This window comes from Coenobita brevimanus, chromosome 100 (assembly GCF_032717465.1).
Source record: "Coenobita brevimanus isolate Jiangsu-jjx chromosome 100, ASM3271746v2, whole genome shotgun sequence".
NCBI classification, from domain to species: Eukaryota; Metazoa; Arthropoda; class Malacostraca; order Decapoda; family Coenobitidae; genus Coenobita; species Coenobita brevimanus.
The window spans coordinates 37,558,417-37,576,489 of NC_137053.1; the positions used below are offsets into that span (position 1 = coordinate 37,558,417).

General features: G+C 44.2%; 1 protein-coding gene and 1 non-coding gene across 2 annotated transcripts in view; both read right to left on the reverse strand.

The window, feature by feature from the left end:
- nonC (serine/threonine-protein kinase Smg1) overlaps positions 1–18,073 on the reverse strand; it is a 1,312,439-nt gene that overhangs the window by 62,146 nt on the left and 1,232,220 nt on the right. The gene's annotated exons all lie outside the window — the stretch shown is intronic.
- On the reverse strand, positions 6,664–6,782 carry LOC145414816 (5S ribosomal RNA). The gene has a single exon (XR_013899968.1). It is a non-coding gene; the product is annotated as a 5S ribosomal RNA (ribosomal RNA).

Here is an 18,073-nt window from a genome sequence, read left to right on the forward strand (position 1 = left end):
TACCCTTAAACCCTTGTGCCCCATACCATCTCTCCACTTTCTAAACCTTTCCTCCGCCACCCTTTCGTTCTCTGCAATCAACACCAAATCATCAGCATACAACAACTCCCACGGGAGTCCGTTTCTAAAGTCACATGAAAGGGCTTCAAGTACCATGATAAACAATATGGGACTCAAGACTGACCCCTGATGCACACCAACATTCATGGAAAACTCATCACTCAAATCTCCATTCACTCTTACCTGGGTGTGAGCACCCACATACATAGCCATAACCACCCTAACCAGCCACTCCTCCAAGCCAAGCTTTCTCATTGCCCACTTCACCACCTCTCTAGGGACTCTGTCAAAGGCCTTTTCCAAATCAACAAAAACAAAATAAAGATCCCTTCTCCTACCAATACATTTTTCCTGAAGCTGTCGAACAATGAATATAGCATCAGTGGTCCCCCTGCCTGGCATAAACCCAAACTGCATCTCATCAATATTCACTCTTTCTCTAATCATACCTTCTAAAACTCTCTCCATTACCTTCATTATCTGATCTAAAAGCTTTATACCTCTATAATTTCCTCTTTCCAGGTCATCACCCTTCCCTTTATACACATTTACAATTACACTCTTCAGCCAATCATCTGGGACAACACACTCATAAATAATCCTATTTATCAGGTCAGTGACTAACCTCACCCCTGTATCGCCTGAGGCCTTCAACATTTCAGCAGTCAACCCAGATACACCTGCTGCCTTCCCCACCCTCATCCTGCCTATTGCCTCACTCACAGTAGCAGTATCAATCAAAGGACAAGGGCCAAACACTGGATCTGCTGGCTCCAAACCTTCCCTGTCCCAGTCATACTCCTCATTCAACAACCGGTTATAATGCTCTCTCCATGTATCTTTAATATCCTCACTGTTCACCACTACCCTTCCTTCATCATTCTTCATGAATCAAAACCAGCTATAATGCTCTCTCCATGCATCTTTAATATCCCCACTGTTCACTACTACCCTTCCTTCATCATTCTTTACACACTGCTCACCTATAATATCCTGATTATCCATCTTCATCTGATTTACCACCTTAAATATTATATTTTTCCTTTCCCCATGATTTAGGTTATCAAGTAAAAGTCTCTGTGACTCAGATTTCGCTCTATATACCTCTCTTCTAGCCCTACGCTTGGCAGCCAAGTATTCCTCCTTGTTACTACCCTTCTTCCATTCCCGGAAAAGCCTTCTTTTCTCCTTTACTGCAGCTTCTACACCCCTCATCCCACCACCAAGTTATTTTATGTCTTGATAGTCCTCTTGTCCAACCGCATATTACATCAGTAACTCTCAAGAGGTTGTTCTTGAGGGCTCTGTACTGTTCATTAACCCCTTAACCGTGGGGCGTCACTTTTGTGATTCTGTGTTATTTTGAATTCGCCCAGGCTTTCAAGTGGTGGCTTGTATCATCTATCAGTACTGCCAATGTCCAACACTAATAAGCACTCCTAATCTCATCTGTACTCCCATCCATTGTTGACAATTTAGCCATTTCTCCCCGTTCTTGACTCCCCTCCCTACCTCCTCTCCATTACCCTCTCCTCTCGCCTGCCCAGCCACGCTGCGTAAGTAAATCTTCCCTGGAATTAACCACTGATTTCATCCATTGAAATAAGCCCTATGCCCTATTCTTATACCAAATAATATATACAAAAAAGAAATAAGGTAAGTGATAGTGCCATGCACCTGGAATTGCTAATTATCACCTGACAACACCTCATGTGCACTCGTTCGCTAATTTTCCCTGTTTATTTCCCCTTGAGGAGTATGTGTGGAGTGACGCATATGGATCGAGTGCGGAATGATGAAGTGCGAAGGAGAACTGGAGTTGTTTGGGAGATGGCTGGTAGGGTTGAGCAGAGGGTGTTGCGATGGTTTGGGCATATGGAGAGAATGGATAATGAGCGATTGGTGAAAAAGATAACTAGATCTGATGTGAGAGGTGTAAGGTTGTGAGGAAGACCACGAATGGGATGGATGGACAGTGTGAAGAGAGCGCTGGATGCGAGGGGGATGTCTGTTGAGCAAGGAAGAGTGGCTGTGCGTGACAGAAATAAATGGAGAGAAATTGTGAATAAGTGATGACGCAGCCCTGAGGGGATATTCTCCCACATTTGGTCTGATCAGCTATTTCAGGTCAGATGCGGGTATGGGGATGAGTCTGTTATGATGTGAGGGGTAAACCAGCTCTGCTGTCAGGCCCTGCTGCGGATATCACTGATTGAATTGCGCAGTTGACCCTTGTGCGGTGGGGTGCGGTGAGGATCTGTCCGTTCTCCCCTTTGGGGCTAAGATGCGAATGAATGTGTTTGAATGGATGAGTAAATGGGGAGTGTGTTGTCCTGTCTCGGCTACCTCCCTTTCCTTGGGGGAAGCAGCCTAGGTATATAGATAGATAGATTTCCCCTTCAAATATGCTGTATAATCTACCCTGGGGGTGCGGGAGGTTTTCAAGAATACTCCCCCAGTATCCCTGCTTTTCGTAAAAGGCGACTAAAAGGATTGGCGGAGAGTTAGTGCCACTCCCCGAAAAACAACTAACCAAAAAAACAAACAAGAAGCCTCGGACAAGGACTGACCTAACGATGACGACCCAGGACCGGACAAAGGACTTGGTAATGGCTACATGGAATATAAGAGGAATGAATGATGAGGTGAAAGACAGAGAGATTGTCCAGGTGCTTGAGGGTGCGAAAGTGGATGTATGTGGAATAACTGAAACAAAATGGAGAGGAGAAAGTGTGAGAGAATGGGAGTATGGATGGGGTATATGTGCAGAAGTAAGTGAGAATGAGAGGGCAAAGGAAGGAGTATGTATAGTTGTGAGAAAAAGATGGAAGAAGAGCATAAGACAGTATGGATCAGTTGGGTCAAGGATTGTGTGGGTAAAGTTGAAAGTTGGAATACAAATGTGGGCGATTGTGTGTGTGTATGCGCCAACGCAAGTGCATGAAAGCAGAGTGAGAGAAGAGTTCGGGACAAATGTGAAAGTGTGCATGGAAAAGTTTGGAAGGAATGAGAGAGTGTTTTTGATCGGTGATATGAATGGTAAAGTAGGGAATGTGAAGGTGGACGGAATAGTTGGTGAGTGGGGTGTGCCTGCTGAGATAGATGAGAATGGCAGTGCATTAGTGGACATTTGTGCTGGGAGGGGGTTGGTGATAGCCAATACCCTCTTCAGGCATAAAATGATCCACAGGTATACATGGCGAGTGATGAGAAGGGTGGGTGGTGAACTGAATGAAAGGAAGGCAATGACTGATTATGTGTGTGTGGATGAAAGGATGCGAAGATGTGTAACGGATGCAAGTGCTTATAGAGGTTGGGGGAGTGGACTTTCTGACCACTACTTGGTGGTGGTCAGAATTAGGATCCAAGAAAGATGGAGGAATAGAAGAAGGGAAAGATGAGAGGAAGGAGTAGTTCCAAGAAGAGTGGAAAGGTTACAAGAGGATGAGAAAAAGACAGAGTATAAGAGAGAAGTGGAGGAACGATTGGGTAAATATGAATTGGAGGAGATGGGGGCTGTGGAAGGTGTGTGCAGGATATTTACAGAAGAAATATGTGCAACATGTGATGTGGTGTGTGGGAGGAAGAGAAGACGGAGGGGGGTGCAAGGAACAGAGTGGTGGACTGAAGAGGTGAGACAGGCTGTGGCACAAAAGAAGAAAGCATACAATGAATGAATGAGAAATAGGGGCGTGGAAGAAGTTGAGAGGCGGAAAAGGAGTTATATGTAGAATGAAAGAGAGAGGTGAAAAGATTAGTAAGAGAGATGAGTGGATGAGGAATTTGGAAGGAATCTGAGTGTAAAGTGGAGAGACTGTAAGAAAATGTTCTGGAAAGAGGTGAAGAGAGTAAGACAGGGTGGAAGTGAGGTTAGCAGGGGAGGGTAAGATAAAAATGGTAGATTACTAGTGGAGAAGGGAGAAAAAGTGAGCAGATGGAGAGAAAACTTCAAGGAATTGTTGAACATACAGGATGGAAGTAATGTGAGTATAAGTGGCTGGGGAATGGCTGGGAGAAGGAGGGAGGTGAGAAGACAGGAAGAAATCAGTAGGATAGAAGTTGTGGAAGCAATGAAGAAAATTAAATTGGGGAAGGCCCCAGGAATTGATGAAGTAAGTGGTGAAATGCTGAAGCATGGGGGAGAGATAGCAGTAGAATGGATGTGGAAGATGTGCAGATTGGCCTGGAAGGAAGGTAGAGTCCCGGAGGATTGGAAGTCAGGTATAATTATTCCCTTGTACAAAGGAAAAGGGGAAAAAGAAGTGTGTGGTAATCATAGGGGCATTTGTCTTCTTAGTATAACAGGAAAAGTGTATGGTAGGATACTTACTGACTGAGTTAGAGAAAGATCAGAGGAATTACTTGGAGAAGAACAGGGAGGCTTTAGGAAGGAAAGAGGTTGTGTAGATCAGATATTCATTCTTAGATCTTTAGTGGAAAAGTTTCTAGAGAAGGGAAAGAAGTTGTATGTGGCTTTCATGGATTTGGAGAAAGCATATGACAGGTTGGATAGACAAGGCTTGTGGAAAGTATTAGGAATATATGGAGTAGATCAGAAGTTGTTGAATGCTGTGAAGAGTATGTACGATGGTGCGAAGGCTGCAGTGCGTGTGGATGGTGAACTAAGTGAATTTTCCTCTTTGAAGGTTGGGTTGAAACAGAGATGTGTCATGTCTCCATGGCTGTTCAGTCTGTATATGGATGGGGTAATAAAAGAGGTACAAGGTAGGGTAGTGGATGTTGGAGTGGCCCTGGTGAGAGAGGGTAGTGTTTGGAAACTCCCTGTACTATTGTTTGCAGATGATACTATGTTGTTGAGTGAAGATGAAGGGGAGCTGCAAGGCTTGGTGGATGAGTTTGGGAGAGTGTGTAAGAAACAGAATCTAAAGGTGAATGTAGGGAAGAGTAAAGTGATGGTCTTTGAGAGAGGTGAAGTCAGTGAATGTACAGCGAGGTTGGATGGTGAGGAATTGGAAAATGTGAGTACATTTGAGTACTTGGGTAGTGTGATGAGTAAGGATGGAGGTTTGGAGGGTGAAGTGCTTGAAAGGGTACAGCAGGGAAGAAAGGTTGCTGGTTCTTTGAAAGCAGTGATAAGAAACAGGGAAGTGGGCATAGAAGTGAAAAAGATACTACATGACAGTATTGTGATACCAACTCTAACGTATGGAAGTGAAGCTTGGACGTTGTTGGAAGGACACAAGTCAAGAGTGAGAGAAGTGGAAATGAGTTATTTAAGAGGAGCCTGTGGAGTCACATGGAGAGACAGGCTGACGAATGAGGATATAAAGGAGCATTGTGGTGTGGATGTGGATGTGACAAGAAGCATCATGAGGAACACACTGAGGTGGTTTGGCCATGTGGAGAGGATGGAGGGTGAGAGACTGACGAAGAGAGTGTATGTGAGTGGGGTGGAGGGAGGAAGAGGGAGGGGGAGACCGAGGATGAGATGGAGCGATGGGGTGAAGAGGTATATGAGAGAGGGGGGTGTCAGTTGGGAGCAGGGCAGTGAAATGGCGGGGGACAGGGCGACGTGGAGGCGATTTGTTTGTGGCCACCCCGAACGGGATTGAGGTGTCTGGCAATAGATAGATAGATAGATCTATTCTCATAATAAAATTATATATAAGAAAGGAAGGGAGAAGCCTAAGTGATATTTACATTCACCTGGAACTACCAAATTTATTATGTATTGTCTAGATTTCCTGCCAATCATTTCATAGCGTATATATTAGCAGCTGTCACCACGCTGATATTGGCAACGTTGCACTTCCCCTAGGCCATCACAGCATTCAGTTTACTGTTGTCTTTCAAGGTGAAACCACGTCGGATTCGCGCCTGTCCAATTCCGCCGCTTTTTAGCCCCATGCAAAGGGCCCTGTGACATCTACCCCTACTAAACCTCGTGTGGAAAGGGGTAAAGGGCTAAGTGACTGCTGTGGAACGTGAACTGGCTAATTTATCAATGAAAATGATGGACAGTGACTACGATCTTTCTGGTGAGTAAAACAGTGCAAGTGGAAATGTAAATAATGTGTACATAATGTGTAAACAGCAAGTGAAAGCAATGAATGTAAATATAAATGAACAGTGGAAAATAGTTTTATAAGTTACTGCAAGTGACAGTGCATAACACAGTGTAAATAAAATAGAAATGTAAATAATGTAAATAGAACAGAGAATGTAAATAAAAATGTAAATGAGTAGTAATATAAGAATACGAGTATATATACCAGGAGTAATGAAAGTGAAAGTTTCACTCTAGCATGTATGAATACTATGAGTTGTGAGAGTGGAAGTGAAAGTGACAGATTCGCTCTCAACGCCAGCATACAGGACGAGAAAGTGAATGCTACGTATTTTACTGAAAGAGAAATTGAATGCCTACAGTGACAATAAACTACTATTACTGAAGGAAACTTATGGATAAAGACCGCAGATATATATAAGTGTTATATAGTAATAGAAATATAAAGTGTGAATGTTTTTTCATTCATTCATTGCCAGACGCCATGTATCCCAGACGGGGTGGCCAAGGGCTTAGAGTTAATTGTTTTACAGGGAAGGGCACTAATCCTCCACCAACCCCACTTGACGTAGGGATGCCAACAGCATCTGGTGTTCCCAGGCAGTCACCCATCCAAGTACTAACCAGACCCAACGTTGCTTAACTTCGCTGATCGAACGGGAAGCGGTGTACTCAACGTGGTATGGCCGTTTTTATGAATAATAAATGACAGAATACCAGCGGCGAACGAGAGCAAGTGGGAAGGTCATACATGCTCGTAATATTCATTGCTTTCACAGTTTTTTTTTTTTTTTTAGTATGGATTCCAAACTATTTGAAAATCATTAATAGTGTTTCTAGTGATAATATCAGGCTGGGGTAATCATATTACGGGGTGTCAGGAAGTGTAAAGTGGAGACTTTGTTACCCAACTTCATAAGTCTTCATAAGTCCTACGGTACTCGACAAAGGGTCAACAAACATCCCAGGAGAAAGCTAAAGGTATGTGCCATATGCAAATGTAAATATAATATTCTAGGACTAATAACTGATTTTTGGCAAATATTTTTAGAGAGTCTGTTGGAGCACGAATATGCCTGCGGGACACGCAACTCAAGCCAAAACAACTCCGTGGTTTAGGGGTTAATGCCACTGTCTACAGCTCCCTGTTCAGCCACCACTCTCATCTCACTACAGAAGGCATCCCTTACTACTTGGTTTTCCAGATTCCATATTTTGCTCCTAGGTACATGGGTCCTCTTTTCATCACTCGTTCTTAAAGCACCATATCACAAATCAATAGTTTGTGCTACTGCACACACTCCTCACTTCCTATAATCTTAACATCCCTCACTAACCCCCTACCAGCCCTCCTAACCAGAAAATAATTTATCTGACTGCCATTTCCCTCACACTCATACATAATTAACCTACTCTCTCTTTTCTTATCAGCCCTCCTAACCAGAAGATAATCTATCTGACTGCTATTCCCACAGACTCGTACATAATTAACCTACTCTCTCTTTTCCTACCCTCTGGGGGTAGGGGGGTTTCGAGAATACTCTCCCAGTATCTCTGCTTGTCATACGAGGCGACTAAAAGGGCTGGTGGTGGGTTAGTGCCCCACCCTGTAAAAGGAACTAACTAAAAGAGCGAATAAAGTGCCTCGGACCCAGACGGACCATACGTTGACAACTAAGGAATGGACAAAGGACATTCTTAGGGTCGGAACATGGAATGTGAGAGGAGTGAATGATGAAGTGAAAGAAAGAGAGATTGTTCAGGTGCTTGAGGATGCAGAAGTGGATATATGTGGAATGACTGAAACCAAATGGTAAGGTGAAAGGGTGAGAGAATGGGAATATGGTTTAGGTATATGTGTGGGAGTCAATGAGAATGAGAGGGCAAGAGAAGGAGTATGTCTGATGATAAGCAAGAAGTGGAAGGGGAATATAAGAGAGTATGGAACAGTGGATGCAAGGATTGTATGGGTGAGGATGACAGTGGGTATACAAGCATGGGCGATTGTATGTGTGTATGCCCCGACAGAGGATCGAGTGGCAAGAGTGAAAGATGAGTTTTGGGCGAGAGTAGAAGCGTGTATGGACAAGTTTGAGAGGTGCGAGAGAGTGCTGTTGATTGGAGACATGAATGGCAAAGTTGGGAATGTACGAGTGGATGGAGTGGTTGGTCTGTGGGATGTGCCAGCTGAAGTAGATGGGAATGGTAGAGCTTTGGTGGACATCTGTGCTTGTAAGGGGTTGGCAATAGCCAACACCTACTTTCGTCATAAGATGATCCACCGGTATACATGGAGAGTAATGAGGAGGATGTTGAACGAAAGGCAATCATAGACTACATGTGTGTGGATGAATGAATGAGGAGACAAGTGTTGGATGCAAGAGTGTGGAGAGGGTGGGGGAATGGAGTCTCAGACCATCACTTAGTGATGGCCAAGGTAGAACTGCAAAGAAAGTGATTGAGGAGACGAAGGGGAAGACAGGAGGAAGCAGCTCTGTGAGTAGAGTGGAGAAATTGCACGATAGTGAGAAAATGACAGAGTATAAGAGCATAGTGGAAGAAAGATTGGGAAGGTATGAGCTAGAGCAGATGGAAGGGGTGGAAGACGTATGTAAGATATTCACGGAAGTGATAGGCTCAGTGTGTGAGGCGGTTTGTGGAGTGAGGAGGAGATGCAAGGGTGTGCAAGGGACAGCATGGTGGAATGATAAGGTGAAAAGAGCTGTGGAACAAAAGAAGAAGGCATATAGTGAAAGGTTAGTGAGTAGAGGTAGGGGAGATGAGAGAGAGAAGAGAGAGGTATATGTGACCAGGAGAAGGGAGGTTAAGAGACTGGTGAAGGAGAGTAAGAAGAAAGTGGATGAAGAGTTTGGGAGGAATCTGAGTGTGAAATGGAGGGAGAGTAAGAAATTGTTTTGGAAGGAGGTAAAGAAAGTAAGGCAGTGTGAAAGGGGAAGTAGTAGGGGAGTGAAAGATAGGAATAATAGATTGTTGGTGGAGAAGAGAGAAAAATTGAGGAGATGGAAGGAGCACTTTGAGGATTTGTTGAATGTAGAGAATGAGAGCAGTGCGAGTATAAGTGGTTGGGGAATGGCTGGGAGAAGAAGAGATGAGAGGAGGGAGGAAGAGATCAGTAGGGCGGATGTAGTGGAAGCGATGAAGAAGATGAAGTTGGGAAAGGCCCCAGGAATTGATGGAGTGTGTGGTGAAATGCTTAGGTATGGGGGTGAGATTGTTGTGGAGTGGATATGGAAGTTGTGTAGATTGGCTTGGGAAGAGGGAAGGGTTCCAGAGGACTGGAAATCAGGTATAATTGTTCCTTTATACAAAGGAAAAGGAGAGAGAGAAGTATGTGGTAACCATAGGGGTATTTGCCTTCTTAGTGTGACTGGTAAAATATATGGTAGAATACTCATTGATAAGGTTAGGCATATGACAGAGGAGCTAGTTGGAGAAGAACAAAGGGGATTTAGGAAGGGAAAAGGGTGTGTAGATCAGATATTTGTTCTAAGATGTTTAGTGGAGAAGTATCTAGAGAAGAGAAGGAAAGTGTATGCTGCCTTCATGGACTTGGAGAAAGCTTATGACAGAATAGATAGGCAAGGTATGTGGAAGGTATTAAGAATATATGAAGTGGAGGGGAAATTGCTGAGTGCTGTGAAGAGTATGTACGAAGGAGCTAGGGCTACAGTGCGAGTGGATGGTGAGCTGAGTGAGTTCTTTGATCTCAATGTGGGACTGAAACAGGGTTGTGTGATGTCTCCATGGCTGTTTAATATATACATGGATGGGGTTGTAAAGGAGGTGCAAGGTAGGGCAGTGGATGTGGGGGTGGCTCTAATGAGGGTGAGATTTGGAAGATTCCAGTGTTGCAGTTTGCTAATGATACAGTATTGTTGAGTGAAGATGAATGGGAGTTGCAAGGTTTGGTGAATGAATTTGGGACAGTGTGTTGGAGGAGGAAGCTGAAAGTTAATGTAAACAAAAGTCAAGTTATGGTGTTTGAGAGGAATGAAGTCAAAGAGTGTGCAGTGAGGTTGGATGGTGAGGATGTGGAGAATGTGAGTACATTCAAGTACTTGGGTAGTGTGATGGGTAAGGATGGAACTTCGGGGGATGAAGTGCGTGAAAGGGTACAGCAGGGAAGGAAGATTGTTGGTACACTGAAAGCAGTGATGAGAAATAGGGAGGTGAGTATGGAAGTTAAGAAGTCTCTATGATAGTACTGTGATCCCTACCCTGACGTATGGAAGCGAGGTGTGGACCTTGCAAGAGGGGAACAAGTCAAGAGCGAGAGCAGTGGAAATGAATTACTTGAGAGGAGCATGTGAAGTGACGTGGAGGGACAGGTTGGCGAATAAAGAAGTGAAGGAACGTTGTGGGGTGGATGTGGATGTGGTTGAGAAGATCAGGAGAAATACATTGAGGTGGTTTGGACATGTGAAGAGAATGAAAGACTGACTAAGAGGGTGTATGTAGGTGAGGTGGAGGGAGGGAGAGGGAGAGGTAGACCGAGGATGAGGTGGAGGGATGGAGTAGAGAGGTATATGAGGGAGGGGGGGGTGAGTTGGGGGGAGGGTAGTCAAATGGTGGGTGACAGAGTGACTTGGAGACGTTTTGTCTGCGGCCACCCTTTGCGGGATTAGGGCGTCGGGCTATAGATAGATAGATGTGTTGCACACAATCATGTTCGTTGCCTCCCCAACTCGAATATTCTTTCCCCTTCCGCTTTCCTTATACCATGCGCACATCCCCCATGTACTTCATAACCTTGAGCTGCTTCACCTACATGACCATTTAAGTCCCCTCCCAAAACCACTCTCTCATCATCCCGCATACCACCTACTACACGAATTAAATCATCTCAAAATCCATCTTTCTCTACTTCATCCAAGCCTGCCTGTGGAGCATATGCTGATATAATTGCAGTTATCTTTCCACCGAACAGAATTTTCACTACCAATATCCTATCTCTTACTCTCATAACATTCACAACATATTCCACCCATTTCTCCGGAACCATCACACCAACACCCCCATATCCGTCTGTCTCCCCCTGCCAAAACAACTTATAGTAACAGTCATTCCCAACACTCTTTCTGGTTGTTCCACCCCTGTACTGGACTTCCTGCAAACATGCCACATCCACCCACTTCCTACTGAATGCCGCAACGACTTCCCACGCTCTTCCCCTCAAACTTCCCACATTCCATGAACCCACCCTCATCCCCCTGGGCAATTTACTGTCCTCAGGCTTGCTTTGAAACTTATTCCTGTATTTAGTCATAGTCATTATTAACAAAGGGAGTAGACATACCACAGGCCCCACTCACTGCACAGTCCCAGGTCCAGGCAATGGATCTGGGACCTCTAGCCCCCCAGCTTACCAGTGGCTGTGGTAGTGGCCTAGGGGCACCCTGCCAGGACAGCTGCAGGGACACCCTCCAAGTGCACCTTGGCACTGCAACTGTCCTGCCATTATACACCCACTGATAACGAAGCCTCTTGGGGCGCTACTCCCAGGATCGGGCCCCTCTCTATTGGGTGGAAGCGGCAGCCTGGGAACCGCAATGCCCTGTACCCTCTACCACAGGTTCAAGCCCCATCTCGCCCTGGACCCATGATTTATGCCAGTGGAACCACTGTTACGCCCCCCCCCCTCCCAAAAGTCCGCCACTAGGTAACAGGGGCAAGGTTTTTTGGCTGCACGTCCTCGCTGGCGCCAACCCCTATAATGTGGTAGGATATGTTGTGTGTGTATGTGGCGTAGTGCATAAGATAGTTAGAGGTAATGTTTGGGAGAGTGGTAGTAGTTGTTCCCTAGGCAGTCTGGCTGAACAGCCCCGAGTCCCTTAGGAAGGCCATGGCCAAGACCGGGCTTTCCCACAGCGCTCTCAAAGAGTGTATGTTGTGTTGTTGGCATACGTGATTGTGTGCAATGCAGTCTTCCATAATGTGCTTGACAGTATGGGGTGCTGTGTTGCATCCTGGACAGGCATCAGCGACGGAGTCATCCAGCCTCTTCTGGCAGCTTAAGAGGGCTGGATGGTGCCTACATCTCAGCCTGGCCAGGTGGACCCTGTCCTTATAAGGAAGATAGGATTAAGAAGGGTGGACGTCAGGAGGCAGTGCATGCAGCTGTGTGTTGTCTTTAAGTGACTGAATGGAGCAGCGAGTGATCTGAGTGTGGATATGTTTCTGGAAGCTGGTCTGAGGTGGGCAAGGGGGAAGAGATGACAGTATTTGTGTATGGTATCGTGTGCTGGGTGTTGTTTTGATGTTCCTTGGTGTGGGTGGATGTGCTGCCATGTACTGTAGTGGATGTTGTGGGTTTGTGGAGGCTGCAGCAAGAAACTGGGTGCCTCTCACGTCTAGGTGATCCTTGACTTTGAGGACTTTGGTTTCCTGATGTAGGTGGTTTGTGGGTGTAGTAGTTGTGCAGCCTGTGATTATTTTTAGGGCCTTGTTCTGTATGGTCTGTAACGTGTGTTGTAGCGTCTTTTGGTCAGGTTAGAAGCCCAGGCAGGGCTTGCATAATTCATCACTGAAAGTATGTATTGTTTGTATACTGTGGTGGTAGTTTCTCTGTTGTGTCCGAATGTTGTATGGGCAAGGGACCTGAAAGCATTGAGTCTTGGTGTCATTTTATTTTTAATGTTTGTGATGTGTTGTTTAAATGACATTGATGTATTGTATGTTATACCAAGGATTTTGTGTGTGTGTGTGTGTGTGTGGTAGGGGAGTGTTGTTTATGGTGAGGTGTGGGATGTGACTGTGTTCTGCTGTCCAGTTTGTCGCCCAATGAGGAGAGTTGCAGCCCAGGGCTAGACAATTGGTTCTGACATTTAAGATGAGATTGACCAGCCTCACTTATCCCTGAGTGGCATTACCTGAGCAATAAACCTCAACCATCCCTTGGATATTAACCTACACAGGCTCAATCCGACTGGAGCACCTTAATTACCCAGTAAACCACCAGGCACCACACTTTGGTTATATGGTTACCACCCAGCATAGTAAACGGTTTCCTGGTGTACTGGAAACCATCTGGCCTGTCATTCAGTGTAGAGTTACCCATAGGCAGAAGGAAGAGGAAAAAATGAAGGAATGAAAAAGACAGAAGAGGGAGTGAAAAGTCACCCACTGGCAGAAGAAAGAGGAAAGGGTGAAGGAAAGAAAGACAGAGGAGGAAGGATGGAAGAGAGGAAAGGGAAGACACCCAAAGTAGCACTACACTAAGTGAGTGGATGGTGAGTGCCCCCACCTACCACATGCAGTTTGTTTTAACACTGGCAGTTTGTTTTAACACGCGCTATTTTTTAACAATCTTTTCTGATCAAAGATGGTCAGAAAAGCAAAAATCTGTGTCTCATTAGCAAGACATACACCTCAATCCTATGCTGCCTGTCCAACATGGCTGCCACGCACAGAAACTCATTCTTTGCCTCTGTGTTGTTTACCAAATTCCTCCACCCACTACCTGCTTCTAATTTCACACCTCTTAATATGGACCTACAAAACTTTTTTACAGCTCTGCATCCTGGTGTTGTTCAGTGCTACTGATAATTTTCTGCTCAATCATGAACTTCACTACATCAATATGTGAAATGAGGTACAGTATCTGATGTACTGATAACCACCTAGGGCATCGTTGCCCTACACATGCGATATGATATTGTGACAATGTTCTTTACACTAAATATGATTTATGCATTACACTTTCTAAGGATAATTAACATTTCTGGGGTTGTAAAGTGAAAAAACAGATAGCTCTCCAAATTCACAAGAAACAGCATGTTCTCATTTTATGACGAATATGCTTTTGAAAACCAACTACCCAGTATACCGAATTTTGCACTGATGTGATCATATCAGTGAGAAAAACAATCAAATATATCTGTAACAACAAACCAGGCATCGCATTCATGGTATTTAAAAAAAGATGTTAAAAAGGTCCTAAATTCTCACTGACTGTAAAAGTAAAGTCACATCTATTGATATGCAAGTGGTACCATCCAGTACTACCTGTGCCATGGTCCTGCTGTTGGCAACTAAATCAGCAACCCCACTGGCTCTGCCTGGTGAGGAGGATGGTTAGACATGCAGCAAGACAAAATTAACACCTCGGGTGAATGAATCTGAGTGAACGGTCAGCTACTATGGTAGGTGTAAGCTCATCAGCTTTGGTTGGCAATCCACCCAGGAGAAAGAAAACTCCAAATGCAAACCTCGGATTGTCTGGTAGGCGGTGTTTCCCAGCTTCCTCAAATCTTTAAAATCAGTCAAAAACAGGAGAAAAATCAGAGCCTTGAAGGGTCCCACAAGCTCCACAGGCCAAGTGGCCGTGTGTAATGTGCAAGACGAGAACAAAGAAAGAGGAAGGAAGTGATGAATGTGTTAAAAAGTACTACATATGACATGATGGCACTGAGTGAGATAAATATGAAAGGATGTGATGTGGATTGGGAGGGTGTGAAATATGTAAGGTCAGGTACAAATATGTAGGGACGATGCAAAGAAGGAATTGTGCTACTGATGAGTGATGAGCAGCAAAGAGGAATGATACATTATAAATGTGTCAGCTCAGAATATATTTATGGCAATTTACAGTTCATAAGGGTGAAAGTGGCAGTGATTGTAGAATATGCACCTTGTGATGATAGGGGAGAGTCAGAGAGAGACAGGTTCTAGAATCAGCTGGTAAAGTGATGGGATGGATGTTCAGGAGTTACAGAATGTTTATGATGGGCGATCTGAATGGGACAGTCAACACTGATCCAGTATATAATATAATGGGTCGCTATAAGTACCAAAGGAGAACAATGACGGAAGGCAACTGAAGGGCATGTGCCAGGAAATATGCTTGTGCATTTATAATAAATATTTTTAAACATAAAGACGCACATAAATATACTTACTATGGTGGGAATGCAGACAGTGTGGAAAGGAGCCTGACTGATTACATGCTTGTGGAAAGAACATCTGGGAGTGTCATGGATACGAGGGAGGTGGAAGTGTGATGCAGGAGTCTACTGATCAAATGATTGTGATATGCATGGATATGCTGACATGAGTTTATTGTTGTTGATCACCCCTATTCCAAATGGCCAGGCAGACCCATCAACTGCAGGCATGCAACTGCTTCTGCAGAGCCAATCCACTCAGTGAATCAAGTGTCCCTTTGCAGCTGACAGTGCCTTGCTACAGCAAGGTGTAGGGAAAAGTGTGTAGGTTTGGTTCTGGGATGGACACTGCATTTGCATCTCCACCCAGTTAACAGGGGCAGCACAGCAGGCTCCACATCACCCCATTACAGGGTGCCACCCTGTGCTGTAAATGGTTTCCTGGGTTACAGGGAACGATTAGGCTTGTCACTCAGTGCAGGGCTATCTAAGATGGAAAGAAGAGTAATAAATAGTGACAGGAAGGAAGGGGAGAAGTCAGAAGAGCAGGGAGCAGAAACAGAAGTAGAATCATAAAATTGAAGGAAGAGCAGGCAGCACTACATCAAGTGTGTGGACGATGGTCACCACCATCTAACCACCAGTGAGATGGATAAAGACTGAGAGAAGCAATCAGGACAAGAGACCGAATGTGGAAAAACTGAAAGTTAAGTGGTTTCTGAGAAACTGGAAAGCATCAGCTATCATGCAGTCATCAGCTATCTCGACCTCAAGGGTTTAATACCCAAGGGGGTCCGTGAGGGCATGAAGGCCAAATCAGAGGCGGATGCTCCTTCATACAGCATGGTAAAGAAGTGGACTGCTGAGTTCAAATGTAGCAAGAAGAATCTGGAAGATGACCCCATCTGGGAAGACAAGTCATCAATGCCACACAAGATACCACTACCAAGATTCATGATATCATGGCAGATCAAGTCATCCGTGGTTAAAAAGCAGAGGAAAACTAGAGACCGTTGTCAATTGTTCAAGCGGTTTTTATAACCCAGAAATTACGTTCTCTTTAATCATTCTCGTTATTGTTAAATTAAATGCTACTGCGTTTAACCCTCGTGGACAACTATACAGTATATTGTAAATACATGTAATTACTGTATATGGAATTTTCCACTGACCTAAACTGCGTCTGCGCGTTACACGACGTGGCGAGGATGAAAAGATCTTCGCGTAAAGCAGATGTGGAATTAAGATATTTACATAGTTAAAGGGAATATTTGGTTTAACTTTAGTTTAATTAAAACTAAGATTAATTTGTCAGATTCGCCCTGTATATATCATGATGTAATCTAATTGTATTTAGTACTGTAATTTATGAATAGTTGGCACCCTTAACATTCTATGAGGGAGGTAGAGCCAGCCATGCACGCACTCTGCTCGTAGTCATAGTCAAGTTAGCATGGTTGTACATAAGCACCTTAAGGACGCTTGATTGCTCAAGATACTACACAAAGCAGCTCCATTGTCATCGGTTGTCCGACACTCCCTCTTCACTAGCTAAGTAACCTTCACGAATTGGCCAATTCAAGGGGGGATTAGCCAGGAGATAGAAGAGAAACAGTTACTGTAGGTGAGTTAAGTTACGGTTTACCTAACTCTATGAGACTTGTTTGAATTTACAGTACTTAAGGACAACCTTAGGGAAGAGTAACAACCTACAAGTTGTTTACTAGGAAATACTAGAAATTCTTACACTGCGATGCCCTGAGAGAGTAGCACTGAATTGTATACATTAAATATTTCTTACATCTTGGTGCCCCAAGTGAGGAGCCCCGATTGTTTACCAGAACCATTAAATATTTTTCACACAAGTAATGGATCATTACATTGCCACAGAGCTGGGTATCTCCCAGGAATGCGTCCATGTGCTCATCTGCAATGAACTCCAATTGTTCAAGTATCCTTGTGGACCTCTTGGTATTAAGACCTGGAAACCAAAGTAGCGTATAACTACTCAATGGCTGATGGTTTCCATTTTCTTAGGAATTGCTGACTTTCAAAAATTATTTATTAGTAACAGAAAAAACAACTCAAGTTACTAACTTCAAAGTTCCTATGTATTCATGCAACAAACTGAAGTGCATGCACAACCAGTAAAAGCTTTATTACCCATCTCCTTTTACCTTAGGCCACGAACTTATCATTATGTGATAAATGAGTGAGTGAGAAAATAGAGATGGAGGCTGAGGAGGCTAGGGAACTGACAAGAGATCAAGCTCTCTGGATGAATTTTTTACAAAGAAGTACATGACAAGAGTTTTGTATTCCCTTTTTTAACATGAGTCATAAGACTGACTCTGATGAATAATATTTATGAAGTTATGTGTGGAAAAGCGTACCTAACAGAGGGAGCCGGGATTCCAAGGGCTTCTGAATGGTGTACGAATGGGTGTCTGGCAGACTTCATAGGACATACTATTGATTAGTACTCCCACTATCATATTCTTTCCATTTCCTTGCTTTCTGCTTCCTACCTCACCCCACCCGGAGGTGGGAAAAAGAGGCAGGATGATGATGATTTCACATATGGAAATAAGCATTAAATTTTTACTGGTGCCAATATGTCTGTAACATAAAGAATAAATCATGTAACCATCAGCCAATTCCTTTATGATACCGACCCTCTTTCCCCACTCCAATTCTTACATCACTATTATCTGGCTTTTGGTTAATGACGCACAGTACCAGATGATATAACCAACTCTGAAAGATGCTTAGCTCCAGTTGCAGTCAAAGTGTGTGCACTCCTTCATGGAGCCTGATGACAAGTTAAATGTTTACTGAAATATTCTTAAGCTCTGCTGGGAATGATCAAGACAATAACCAGGAGATCCTTGACAGTCACAATGAGGAGCTTAGCAACAATGACCTGGAGCAATACAGGTCAGTAGCACAAGAATGCAGGCACAAAAAGAGATGGAGGAACCTGGGTCCAACAGAGCTCTCAAGGTCAGCCTGCCCCAACAAGCACTGACAGTGATGAATGAAGATGTCGACCTCTTGGCAATGAATGGCCCAACACCGGAAG